Genomic DNA, 15,802 nt, shown 5'->3' on the forward strand with positions numbered 1-15,802 from the left:
TAGTTCTTCCCACGTCCACTCCGATTCAGAAGGAAAGTCCTCACACTTTTTATCTTCTTCCCAAGGTAAATCATCATGATATGGTATCTCCTCAATCCTTATTTGGAAATTGGCTCCTTCGATTCTGCATTGCAAAACATTGTCAATCGAGTGCAGGCCAGTTGAAATTTGGACAAACGCTGCATCAAGCTTTTTTCTATTTTTCGTTCCTTCCTCCAGCTTGAGAACTCTACCCAGCTTTGCACTTGCGGTATGAAAAAATCTGGAGTTCCACGCCTGAAGTGGAACTCCCTTCCATCTGGTCCACACGATCCTCTGTTGGTGTACATCCACATACGTCCATGGTCTATCCCATTCAAGCCAAAAGGACCTCCATTCATCAAGCTCCGCCAGAACCTCTTTAACTGAGAATGTAGTTATTGGCTGAATCAAAATCATATTACCTCCTAGAGTAACGACCTTCAACTTCCCTGCACACTCACTATTAATTTCTTCTCCAACTTCTTCCCACAAGAATTCCGATTTTAAGCACCCAGTAAAGGCTCCTTGTAACCATTCTTTTTCTGCTTCATCTGGCTCAAACTGTAAAATCTCGTCTTCCGGAGATTCATTTGATTTCCTACCAGTAAGAATCTCTTTGAAAGTAACACCTTCTTTTCTATTGTTGTTTGCAAATTTCACCTTTTGTTTTGTCAATGCGGCGTTTCCATTGGCAGAGTCCCTCTGAGCCTTCTCTGCCTTGGCCCTTCCAAACTTTGGCTCGTAAACCCTAATCTTATACGATCCGATCCATAACTTGTTAAGATCTTGTAAAAGATCTTGCTTATGAATCACGTTCTCAAATCTCACGAACCCAAAAGATTTTCCTTTTAAATCTTTTTTCTTTGGGCAATAGACATCGGCAACTCTCCACACTTTTCCAAATTTTCGTTTAAGAAAATCTATACTACATTCATCCGGTATATTGTTGAAGAAAAATGTGGTTGTTTTGCTGAGATCAACTTCATGCCTCCCAAACTTGCCAGCTATGGATCTTAGAAGTCCTCCTTCTTTTTGGCTCCGTCTGACATTGTTTCTCCAGCCTCCTTGTTTTGAAAATCTGGTGTCCATGAATGAATCTCTCCTCGCTGGGGCATGGTCGGAAAGAGTAGCCGGGGCACTTCGTCTCCTGACCTCTCTCCATTCACTCTCCTTACCTCTCGCCGGGGCGTGCTCGGAATGAGTAGCCGGATTCCTTCGTCTCCTGACCTCTCTCCATTCTCTCTCCTGACCTCTCTCCATTTAGTATGTTTAGATTTTTAAGCTTTCTAAATTATTAATTCCCTCTTCAAATACGTGTGATATTGTAAAAAAAAAAGGCTAAATATATTTTATCCCATCCTATTAGTGAATGGTTTACTAAAAATATTTCAACTTAACGATAAGTGCATACAAGTACTCATCGTTGCAATATTTGATTATTTGTGTCCCGAAAAATAAATTCGGCATCCGAATACTGACGTGGAATGCTGTAATCCATATTCGCAACTTACGTGACACATTCACCACACCAATAAAATACACCACGCAAGTTGCGAATGTGGAATTTCGGTATTCCACGTAATAAGATGCCGAATTTTTTTCTCATAACATAAATAACCAAACTCTGAAACGATGGGTACTTGTATTCACTTATCCTTAAGTTGAGATATTTTTGTTAATACCTAATACGATGGGACAAAATCGAATATTTACTCTAAAAAAAATTAATCCCCTTTTAAATAATATATTATAAAATTTTAAAATAAAATTAAACTAAACTTCTAATTCTACTTGTATCTTAATATTAAAATTAAATAGACTCTCTTTATTTTCTTCTTCACTTAATATAGACAGAGGAGGGAGTCAAAATTTATAATTTTAAAATTAAGAAATTCAATTAAATCTATATATACATGTAAAATCATACTCCTCTTCATCAATACGAATATGTTATACTAGTATTTCTTAAACAAATTCTTCTTCATAGAAACTCGCACGGTGATGTTCTTGTAAATACCACCTCAATTTTTGTGGTATATTTGTATTGGCAATTTGGCATCTTATTGTTACCTACTTAATTAAGTGTTATTTATTATCATTAATGAATATAGCTTGGATCAGTGTTTCAAATGAGTGCACTTTTCGTAAGAGAAAGGACTTTTTCATAATTTTCTAATCTTCGAAAAAATATACCCCTTTGTCCGGTAAGAATACGTTTACTTTGATGGTAAAATTTTTATTGAAAAATAATGAATTAAAAAAGATGAGAAAATATTATATTTTTTATAGTTTTTTTTTATCTTATGGTTACTAGAGATAAAAAAAAAATGAACAAATATTTATAAATATTTTCACACTCCTCTTAGAATAATATTATCCAACATTGAAAAGAAAATAAGTATAAATGAGTTGTCTGAAAAAAAATTGCCACCTTACCCGAATTTTTTTTCCATCATAGTATACATGTGAAAATGGGTGAAAATATACTTTTTCTCAAATTTTCCATCAAATAAATGCACCCTGAGAGTATGCTCATTTTTCTTTATTCATCCCATAAAATATGCACAACTCATTTTTAGATATGACCCCACCACTAATTCCTTATTTTTCATTTTTACTTTTTACATTTATTTACAATTTTATCAATATGACTATTATTTCTCCACTTCACTCACAAAAATAGATGTTTTTTTCTGCTCGCAACACGCTCACATAATATTTATTAAAACTCGTCTCGAACAAACTAAGCATTCTCTTCCTAAATAAAAAGAGTGTTTGCTTTTTTCTTTATTTGTTCATATCCTATTTTACAATATTCTCCAATAAGAGAAGTTTTTTTTATCCTCACAACATTCCGAGAGCAATTTCTCGCAAAAAGAGCGAGACTATGAATAGCTCTATTAGCGATTTTATACATGTGGTATCAAACTATGGGATCTTGCCACTTTTTTGATGTCGTGAATGTCCTTCGGAAGCCACTTTTCCTCCTCTTCCAATCTCGGGTTTACCTCTTGCGCCTCGGAAGAGGCGTTCTGTGGTCTTCTTCCAGACGGCCCCGCTTGCTCCACGACCGTAGTCTGGGCTTGCCCAGCCACGGGAATCGAACTGACTTCTTGTTCTCCACAGTTTGGGTCGTACGAAGAAGTCTCTGTGTCACTGACGAGAACTCTTTCGAGTCATGACTCACTTGATCGGGAAGAGTGCACGTCCGAAGATAAGACAAAAAAAAAAAAGAAACCCTGTAGTGATGTAGTGAAAAGGGCGGACTGCTATTCAGCCACACCACAGTGACACTATTCTGATATGTTGAGATTCCATATAGATGAAATCGTGGAAGCGGACCTTTGATTTCCTTGGACCATGCAAGAATTCGTCGTCCGATTGAATCTGCTTGTTCCTGGATGCTCTATAGAAATCTATCGCTATTCCTTTCCTCGACCGATAAAGCTTCATTCCGAATCACAAGAGCAATCTCTTTTTTGAATGTTCGTTTTCGTTATGGTAATGCAATGCAAGAGGTCGGAAATCAGGTTGTTTCTGATGCTAAATGTCGCAGCAAGCCGCTAGCCTACGGGATGAAAGACAGAATGCCACTAGATCAATGAGAAAAAGTTAGCCGGAAAAGGAAGCTACTCCATTTTTACGTCTCTCCCTCTTGTGAGGGATATGCCAAAAGAATCTCAAATCATTTTATATATTCTTACCAGATTTTTATTTCTTTTCGTTATATATAAGCAGCTCGTCGATTTAGGCTATGCCTTTATGAACGAGCTTCAGCAGGCGGTGGCTCCCTTTCTTCAGCCGTCGGGTGGAATTGGTGGATCCAGTGGACAACCACCGCTTCCTTCGGACCCCTTTATTCCGCTTGTTGCACCAGCACCAGATGATCCGGAAGAGAACCCACCGGGGCAACCTCTTTTTCATCAACAGCAGAATGACCCGGCTGTTGGTCAACAGAAGGCGGGTCGTCCCCCCTTCCTACGGGTTCCCTCACCGACCCAGTGACACACCAACCATGCCCCTTCTCTTTCTCCTTTAACTTCACCATCGACATCAGGATCCCATATCATCTCTAGTACGCTCGGGAATCTCGGGTGAGGTTCCCGAACGCTATAGAGTAGCTTCCTGTTGTTAACTTTCTCATAGCAGGGATCGAACCGGGTTGTCTCCACGGCCGGTTTGATATATCCAAACAGCACGATAACAGATCCTTCTCAACTCACGTTTTTGTATACGGACATTGGCCTCCTAGAGTCTCTATATTTGAATATATTCATTCATGGCCCTTCCCTACTCTCGCTCTCAGCGAAGAAATGAATTACAAGGTGCAAGCTCAACAAAACTTTCTCCAGCTAGAATATCAGAAGGTCGAAAGCAAGCTGAGGACTTATGAGGAAGAGGAGAACTCATTCCCGAGGATGAAAGGTTCGGCAGATTGGCCTTAATGGCAACTACTGTCCTTGATCGACTAGCCTAGCCTTTCAACAGGACAAGAAGGCTTAGGCTTCAACAGTTAGGGATTCAACAGTAATAGGCGATCAACAGCAAGAGCAGGAGGTTTCATTCATTACAGAAGGATTCGGCTTCGCCGCGCTATACCATATTTGGTCTTTGGTTGCTTTCCTAAAGGTCAACCTATCAGTGTATAGATCCCGGCTCGAGTTCCAGTTTAAGCTTGTGTCAAAGGGGATCGATTCCGTAAAAGATGAGATCAGTAAAAGGCAATCACTGAAATGGGATCTTTGTAGGATCGTCAATATTGTACCAAGGGCATCTTTAGAGTATACCGAATCCAACATAATCCAAACAACGAAATATGTGAAAATTTCAATTGGTTTAAGGATAATCGAAATTTTATAAACTTGCTATTAGTATTTAGATTGTCTTTCTATAAATTGGTACTTCATAATATCAAATCTAAACCACACATTTTGTCATGTGACGCGCTAAAAACGTAACACATCGCACCATAATTTCCAATATTCAGCAATCTAGGCTTAAACGATGTTGTTTCGTACAATTTCAACTAAATTTTTTCCAAACTATAAAGGGATTCTATCCCGTATTTGCACCATAATTTCCAATATTCAGCAATTTTATAAAAAATAATGTCGTAACATGAATATTACGTTACGAACTAATCCACGTAAACTCCAACTCAACAATCCGACGATCGAAATAAAATTGGGGGACGAAATTGCAAAAATTTAAAAAATAGTGATTTAATTTACCACACTTCAAAAGTCACGTTAAAAATACAAATTTAAAATAATTCATGATTTTATTTGTCAAAACTCCTTTTATAAAAAACACTGAAAGTTAGGAACATAAAATGCTATTAACCCTATATTTAACGCATACAACATGTATAAGAATATTATCGAAATAATCAATTACAACTTTCTCTATCGGAGCTAAGACAAAACAATATAACATAAATTACCGAAACTATTAATCAAATAGTAATAAATAAAAATTGTGCATCAGTGCATGCATAATTGGATGTACGGACCGGTGTGGTGCATTCATTTTAATTACTTTAGGGTTCACCTACTTCATTCATATTAATTAGACTTCACGCATTTTAAAGTAGATTTTATTTATTTCAATTAAAAATTAAGGATTAATTATATTTTGGATCTCAAACTTTCAATATTTTTTAGGAAATATTTCATATTTTTATTTTTAATTAATAAGTCTTCAAATTTTAGCATTTAAGAAAAAGAGTCATCGGATTTTTATGTGAATTTTTTTCCACCTCATCAAATAAAACAATGTCGTTTCATCTACTCATGTCATCGTCAAATCTTGTATAGCCAATATTTTTTAGAAAAACATATAAAGGTTTCTGAATACAAAACAAAAATTGAAAAGATTTTCTAAAAATTTGAGAATAATTTCTAAAAATGTTGAAAATTATGGATATAAAATACAGAGCGAAAAACTAAAAATGCATCCACTAAGTCATATGAAAAATATCCATTTTTATAAATATATGTATTTTATGTCTAAATTAACTAACATAAATACTCATGTGCAATCGGTTGCACCGTGCAATTGGTTTCCAAAATTACACTACTTCATTTGGGAAATGACACTTGAATACTTCCGAATGACACTACTTCAACATACAAATGACACTTGAAGATTCAAGTGTCATTTGTATGTTGCAGTAGTGTCATTAAGAAACCAGTTGCACGGTGCAACCGGTAGCACAGGAGAGTGTCTCAGTATCTAGATCACATAGTCGTATGGACAGCCAAATCATTTGGCCAGATGGCTAGATCATTTAACCGTCAACAAGATTGGTTAATAATTTGACCGACGACTAGATCATCTAACCATCCAGTTAAATGATCTGCCCGCTCGGACAACTAGATAATTTAGACATCGGCTAGATGAATTTTAGACTCACATAAATTTTTTTTTCATATTTTTTATACAATCGTACTTGTGTAAAAAATGTGTAAGATTTTTCACAAAAAAATCATGCAGAACCATCAACATCTAAGGGCATTTAATACTGTCCTCTTATTTGAATATAGAATATCTATATTTATTATAAAAAAGATACTCCCTCCGTCCAGCTTCAAATGACCCAAAAGAATTGGGCACGAAGATTAAGAAAGTATGTGATAAAGGTGTAAAGTGATGGTGAGACAACCCAAAAAATAGTGTTAAATGCTTAATTTTATTTCTAAATTTGAGTTGGGTCATTTAAAGTGGGACAATCCAAAATATAAATTGAGTCATTTGAAGTGAGACGGAGGAGAGAATTAATTTTTTTTAACTATTAATAATAAAATATAACTAATCTTAAAATTAATTAGGGTAAATGTGGCTATCATAATACGTCATTTCGAATAAAGATATGAATAGGTAGCTTAGGAGAAAAGTAAGAAAGATAATTATTCAAGACTCCCTTCATTTGGAAAAGTATACGTCTTGATTTGACCGAGTTGTTGGCCATGGAACCAGAGTCCCTGTGGATGTTCATGACCCATGTGGTAGGTAATCATCTTCAAAAATTAAAAATGAATAAATGAATAAATTCAAAGCGAAAAGGAAACGATAACGTTTATAAATTTTTTTAGATAGGGATGATTTCCAAAGTTATTAAATTTGGTTCGCAATCATACTTTCTCAAACTTTACTATTCATAAGTTTTACTGTAATAGTAATACTTACTTTTTCCATATTATATAATATATATAGAAAATGGATTATGTACATCATTTTCCCTTAAGTAAAAGTTAGGGTAAATTGATATCTTAAGTATATGCGCACCGCGCACGTACCCTAAAATTTAAACACGTCATTCAAATTTTCAAAACTATCGATTATGCCTTGAAAGTGAACCAGACCGAGTTTGTTTTTAGATATCATTGAGTGAAGGCTAAAGTGATGACACACTTTTTTTTCTTCTAACAATTCCTCTATTTTGAACAAATTCATTTTTTCAATTCTTTTTTATTGTTGTTTTCTTTTCTCTTCTTTTAACTTTTTTGAAAAATAAAACGCAAATTTTGGCAACTGATTTTAAAAAACATAAAATCTGGCAATTTTTTTATGTTTTAAGACAGTTTTGCCCTTAATTAGAGCAGACCGAATTTTCACGCGAGTTAAGTACACTTGGCACTAATCATTAGTGCCAAATGCACCAAAAAAATCAAGCAAATTGGTACACTTGGCACTCTTAGTGTTAATAGTGTCATGCACGAATGGTACTAGTGACCATATTAGTATCAATAGTGTCATATACTTGTGTTGATACACTGTCTTGTCTTATATAAATAAATGCAATTATATGCTATTTTGAACACTTCCCCGTAGGGTTTAAACTCTCCATTTAGGGTTTAGATTCTCCATTCAAGGTTTAGACACTACAAAAAAACGTACGATTACCGACGGCAAAATGCCGATGGTAATAAGGCACGGCCGCCGGTGATAAAGATTACCGGCGGCAACTCGCCGTCGCTAACCGGCTCGTCGGTAACGCCATTACCGACGGCGATCGGCCGCCGCAGGCAATTAACGGCGGCGAAGTCGCCGGCATTTCCGCCGTTAAATACCGCCGTTGAATGGCGGAGAGTTGCCGGAAAATTACCGACGGCATTTGCCGTCGGTAATTAGCGGCGGCGAGATCACCGTCGGTAATTTCCACCGGACGGTGGTGGCGCACACGCCGGAGTTGTTCAAGGTATTACCGAGGGCAAAATGCCGTCGGTAATTACCGACGGCATTTGCCCTCGGTAATATTTTTTAATTTATTTATTTTATTTTATTTTATTTATTTATTTATTTATTTTATTTATTTATTTTATTTATTTATTTTATTGTATATCCACAATTTATTTCGGTATTTATACAGTATTGCATAATTTAGACGAACTTCTCAGTCGGTCACCCATCTTAGTTGTGCTCTAAGTCAAGCACGCTTAACCTTGAAGTTCTTTTCGAATGGTCACCAGTACAGAACACTCGTATTATTGATATATATATTATCTATTAATTCATTTAAAGTCTACTTCAAAATACAATATCATATATATTCATAACCTTAGAATATGTCGAGATGATATACAAAAAATGTTGTTAATTACGGATTGGGCTCGTTTCCGTTCTTATTTTTATGTCGGAAAAATATTTATTAATTAATTTATTATTAATTTTCGAATTTTTTTTTATCAATCTAGTTTATACACCATTCATAACCTTAGTGTTGATTGATGAGTGAATCACTAATCAAATTTGTGATATTAAGTTATAATTATAAGTTTCTTACTAATAATCTTGAATGCTTAGTAATAATGTTAGATTAGTGATGATTGATGAGTGGATCACTAATCAAATTAACATTCTTAAGTTATAATTATAAGTTTCTTACTAAGAATCTTGAATTCTAAGTAATAATATTAGATTAGTGATGATTGATGAATGAATCACTAATCAAATTAACATTCTTAAGTTATACTTATAAGATTTTTACTAAGAATCTTCAATTCTTAGTAATAATATGAGACTAGTGATGATTGATGAGTGAATCACTAATCAAATTAACATTCTTAAGTAATAATTATAAGTTTCTTACTAAGAATCTTGAATTCTTAGTAATAATCTTAGATTAGTGATGAGTGATGAGTGATGAGTGATGAGTAAATCACTAATCAAATTAACATTCTTAAGTTATAATTATAAGATTCTTCCTAACAATCTTGAATTCTTAGTAATAATATTAGATTAGTGATGAGTGATGAGTAAATCACTAATGAAATTAACATTATTAAGTTATAATTATAATATTCTTCCTAACAATCTTGAATTCTTAGTAATAATATTAGATTAGTGATGATTGATGAGTGAATCACTAATCAAATTAACATTCTTAAGTTATAATTATAAGTTTCTTACTAAGAATCTTGAATTCTTAGTAATAATATTAGATTAGTGATGATTGATGAGTGAATCACTAATCAAATTAACATTCTTAAGTTATAATTACAAGTTTTTTTTACTAAGAATCTTCAATTCTTAGTAATAATATGAGATTAGTGATGATTGATGAGTGAATCACTAATCAAATTAACATTCTTAAGTTATAATTATAAGTTTCTTACTAATAATCTTAGATTAGTGATGAGTGATGAGTGATGAGTGATGAGTAAATCACTAATCAAATTAACATTCTTAAGTTATAATTATACGATTCTTCCTAACAATCTTGAATTCTTAGTAATAATATTAGATTAGTGATGAGTGATGAGTAAATCACTAATGAAATTAACATTATTAAGTTACAATTATAAGATTCTTCCTAACAATCTTGAATTCTTAGTAATAATATTAGATTAGTGATGATTGATGAGTGAATCACTAATCAAATTAACATTCTTAAGTTATAATTATAAGTTTCTTACTAAGAATCTTGAATTCTTAGTAATAATATTAGATTAGTGATGATTGATGAGTGAATCACTAATCAAATTAACATTCTTAAGTTATAATTACAAGATTTTTACTAAGAATCTTCAATTCTTAGTAATAATATGAGATTAGTGATGATTGATGAGTGAATCACTAATCAAATTAACATTCTTAAGTTATAATTATAAGTTTCTTACTAAGAATCTTGAATTCTTAGTAATAATATTAGATTAGTGATGAGTGATGAGTGATGAGTAAATCACTAATCAAATTAACATTCTTAAGTTATAATTATAAGATTCTTCCTAACAATCTTGAATTCTTAGTAATAATATTAGATTAGTGATTAGAGATGAGTAAATCACTAATGAAATTAACATTATTAAGTTATAATTATATGATTCTTCCTAACAATCTTGAATTCTTAGTAATAATATTAGATTAGTGATGATTGATGAGTGAATCACTAATCAAATTAACATTCTTAAGTTATATTTATAAGTTTCTTACTAAGAATCTTGAATTCTTAGTAATAATATTAGATTAGTGATGATTGATGAGTGAATCACTAATCAAATTAACATTCTTAAGTTATAATTACAAGATTTTTACTAAGAATCTTCAATTCTTAGTAATAATATGAGATTAGTGATGATTGATGAGTGAATCACTAATCAAATTAACATTCTTAAGTTATAATTATAAGATTTTTACCAAGAATCTTGAATTCTTAGTAATAATATTAGATTAGTGTTGATTGATGAGTGAATCACTAATCAAATTAACATTATTAAGTTATAATTATAAGTTTCTTACTAATAATCTTGAATGCTTAGTAATAATATTAGATTAGTGATGATTGATGAGTGAATCACTAATCAAATTAACATTCTTAAGTTATAATTATAAGTTTCTTACTAAGAATCTTGAATTCTTAGTAATAATCTTAGATTAGTGATGAGTAATGAGTGATGAGTGATGAGTGATGAGTGATGAGTGATGAGTAAATCACTAATCAAATTAACATTCTTAAGTCCTAATTATAAGATTCTTCCTAACAATCTTGAATTCTTAGTAATAATATTATATTAGTGATGAGTGATGAGTAAATTTCTAATCAAATTAACATTCTTAAGTTATAATTATAAGTTTCTTAGATTCTTAGTAATAATCTTAGATTAGTGATGAATGATGAGTAAATCACTAATCAAATTAACATTATTAAGTTATAATTATAAGTTTCTCACTAACAATTTTGAATGCTTAGCAATAATATTAGAGTAGTGATGATTGATGAGTGAATCACTAATCAAATTAACATTCTTAAGTTATAATTATAAGATTCTTACTAAGAATCTTGAATTCTTAAGTAATATCTTACATTAGTGATGAGTGATGTGTGAATCACTAATCAAATTAACATTATTAAGTTATAATTATAAGTTTCTTACTAATAATCTTGAATGCTTAGTAATAATATTAGATTAGTGATGATTGATGAGTGGATCACTAATCAAGTGGATCACTAATCAAATTAACATTCTTAAGTTATAATTATAAGTTTCTTACTAAGAATCTTGAATTCTTAGTAATAATCTTTGATTAGTAATAATCAATGTTTAAATTTTCACTTGTATTTCAATATATATTTAATTTTAATGTTTTTGTATTATTATCTTTGACCAATTTATTAGATGATAAATGAAAAAAAAAATAATAAAAAAAATAAAAGAATAAAAAAAATAAAAAAAAATAAAAAAATTACCTACGGCGTTTGCCGTCGGTAATTGGAATTTGCCGTCGGTAATTAGCGGCGGAAAAATGCCGTCGGTAATTTTGGCCGGACGGCGGTGGTGCTATCGCCGGATGTCACCGGCAGTGGTGATTAGCGGCGGCCTCTTGCCGCCGGTAAATAGCGACGGCAACGCTGTCGGTAATAAATAATTTGTATTTAAATTAACATATATTTAAATTAGCGACGGCACAACCGCCGCTAATTAGCGGCAGTTGTTTTGCCGTCGGTAATGCGCCGGTAATAGGCAAAAGGCGGGTCGCCGGTTTTGCCGCCGGCGGCGGCTTCGCCGTCGCTAATTTTGGCCGCTATTTTCGCGTTTTTTTGTAGTGAGATTCTCCAGTAAGGGTTTACATTTTTCATTTAGGGTTTAAATTCCTCATTTAAAGTTTATTCATCAAATGATACTCTTGGCACTAATATTAGCATTTGTGCCAAAAGTATCAATTTACATTATTTTTATTTTATTTTTAAATTCCTATTGATACTTTTGGCACTAATATTGTCATTTATGCCAAAAGTAACAATTTACTTATTTTTTTTTTCTTTTCTGTTGGTACTTTTGGCACTAATAGTGCCAAGTGTACCTAACCCTAGCGCAAACCCAAATCCGATCCATCATAATTAAGGGCAAAATTTTTGTTTTTTAGATGAGCGATCAAATATTGTGTTTTACTGTTCAAAATTACTATGTGTATATGTGTAGTTAATAATAGAAAAAGACCACTAAATTTGATTCTAGATTTCTATGAGATCACTTTAGGTTAAAAAAAAACTTTTATAGTAAAAACAATAATGTTTTTATGGAAGTGACGTTTTAAGCAAAAATTTACTCCCCTAGTTAAAAATAATCATTTGCAAAATTATGATAAAATAAAATGATATATTCAATTTACTAGCAAGAAGTAGAATAACTCACATTTCACTTTTTAAAACAATTTGACGCAAAACACCAGTTAGTCACTCGAACTCGAAATTATAGATATTCCATCAATTTTTTTTTTTATTTTTTTTATGAAAAAAGCTTTATATTTGACATGACATGAGAATTCACCAAATAATTTAGACTCTAATAATACTATTCTCCAAGAAAGTATTAAGATATGTATAAGTTTTTGTATTGTATTTATATACTATATAAAAAAAAGTTGCAACTTCGAAGCCAATATTGAAACCCCCAATTTGAATTGGTCCAAGCGAGCATCACAAGAGCATTACAAGTGAAACCCCAAATTAGAATTGATCAAATTTGAGATTCAATTTCAACAAATTGAATCTCAATTATGAAATCCCCAATTAGAATCATCAAATTGATCATCAAATTGATTATCAATTTTGAAACAACCGAATTGGTCCAATCGAACATCACAAGTGAAACTCCCAAATTCGAATTGATCAAATTGAGATTCACTTTCAACAAATTGAATCTCTATTATGAAATCCTCAATTCGAATTCATCAAATTGATTACGAATTTTGAAACCCCCAATTCGAATTGGTCCAATCGAAGATCACAATTGAAACCCCCAAATTCGAATTGATCAAATTGAGATTCACTTTTCAACAAATTGAATCTCAATAATGAAATTCCCAATTCAAATTCATCAAATTGATTATCAATTTTGAAACCCCAATTCGAATTGGTCCAATCAAACATCATAAGTGAAACTCCAAAATTCGAATTGATCAAATTGATATTCACTTTTCAACAAATTGAATCTCAATTATGAAATTCTCAATTCGAATTCATCAAATTGATTATCAATTTTGAAATCTCCAATTCGATTTGGTCCAATCAAACATCACATGTGAAACCCTCAAGTTCGAATTGATCAAATTGATATGCACATTCAACAAATTGAATCTCAATTATGAAATCTCCAATTCGAGTTCATCAAATTAATTATCAATTTTGAAACCCCCAATTCGAATTGGTCCAATCGACCATCACAAGTGAAACCCCCAAATTTGAATTGATCATTGAGATTCACTTTTCAACAAATTGAATCTCAATTATGAAATTCCCAAATCGAATTCATCAAATTGATTATTAATCTTGAAACCCTCAATTCGAATTGATCCAATAGAACAACACAAGTGAAACCTCCAAATTCGAATTGATGAAATTGAGATTCACTTTCAACAAATTGAATCTCAATTATGAAATCCCCAATTCGAATTACTCAAATTAATTATCAATTTTGAAACCCTCAATTTGAATTGGTCCAATCAAACATAACAAGTGAAACCCCCAAATTCGAATCGATCAAATTGAGATTCAAAAGTAAAACAAATGGAATCTCAATTATGAAATCCCCAATTCGAATTCATCATATTGATTATCAATTTTGAAACCCCCTATTCAAATTGATTCAATCGAGCATGGCAAGTGAAACCCCCAGTTCAAATTGATCAAATTGAGTTTCCATTTCAACATATTGAATCTCAATTATAAAATCCCCAATTCGAATCATCAAATTGATTATCAATTTTGAAACCCTTAATTCGAATTGGTCTAACCGAATATCACAAGTAAAACCCCCCAAATTCGAATTGATCAAATTGAGATTCACTTTCAACAAATTGAATCTCAATGATGAAATCCACAATATATATTCATTAACAATCATATTGTGAATCAAATTATATATAGTAATGTCTCTCTCATATACGCATATCTAGTATATTATATAGAGATGCACACAAATTAATTAATTATAATCCGATTTGATACTCACAAGATATTGTGATTCGACATACACTGGTACTTTTTTTATTCGACAAACTGTCAAATACGATTAGTGAAATTCATATTATTTTTATGAAACTATTAATTTTGTCAGAAACTATTTTTCTTAATATTTTCTAAAAGGTAAACAATCTTATAATTATTGAGCATACTACTAGTTCGAATTAACTTATGCTAACATTCGTGAAATTCATTATATTATTTTCATATATCTAATTCAAAGATTTAATGAAATTCATTATATTATTTTTATGGTATTGAAATATTTTTTATTTATATTATTAATTTTCTCTTCCCATCTAATACCAACTGTATAAGTAATAACTGATCATGCGTATTTATTGGACCGTTAGAGAGTCAATGAAGTATTTTTTTATATTTTTTTTTAAAAAAATCCAAAATGTGACGTTATATATATCTACACAAATCCTTAATTCCAATCACCACAGACAAGGTAATTAATTCCAACGGTGATATGCATATGCAATCTTAATGATATCTACACACAAATCTTTAATTACAATCTTAATGATATCTACACAAATTCTTAACCGCCGCCGGAGAATCACGCACGGGCCTCACCGTCATTGGACAGAGCGGGTCTTCGTCTACCGCAAGTTTCTAATAACTTCTCTCTGTTTAATCAGATGGCTAGGTCAAAGGAGAGCTCTCCTATACGGCAAGATTCTGTTGATGTTGGAACGTTAACTCACCGGAAGGATACTATCATTATGGAGACTGATGGAACGATGGGTATGGACTCTCAGCAACCCAATAAGGTTTTGGAGACAGCTAAGGAGAGCATGCACACGAATCATGGGGCTAGGGTTTCTAATGACCCTGAAAAGGCTGCGGCGGATACTTCGGCGATGGCGTCTAACCGGCCGATACCTCCGTCCTTTGCAGCACTTATGAAACCACGGAAACTTGAACGTAAGCCAGACGTTCTGGTACATAGATACACGGCCCTGCAACTGGACTTGTCGGGCTCAATACCTACTTTGCGGGTCCCTAAAGAACATCTTGCCCCCAAAGTGAATCAATTTGCGCATGCTTTGATTGGCAGACTAATGGTTCGGAAGGGTGAGAAACCAAGGCTTCTCACGGATCTCAAGGAAGAACTTGAGACTATCTGGCAAGTGGAGAATTCTTGGCAAATTATTCCAATGGGGAAAAGTTTTTACACGATTAAATTTGCCTTGGAAGAAGATAAAACGGTTGTCCAAAAGAGCACTAGTTGGGACCTTTCGTTTGGGACTATGCGGCTAAGAGAATGGGTTCGTTACTTTGATCCTTACAAGGAAATTTCTTTGCTTT

Source organism: Salvia miltiorrhiza, chromosome 6 (assembly GCF_028751815.1).
Source record: "Salvia miltiorrhiza cultivar Shanhuang (shh) chromosome 6, IMPLAD_Smil_shh, whole genome shotgun sequence".
NCBI lineage: Eukaryota > Viridiplantae > Streptophyta > Magnoliopsida > Lamiales > Lamiaceae > Salvia > Salvia miltiorrhiza.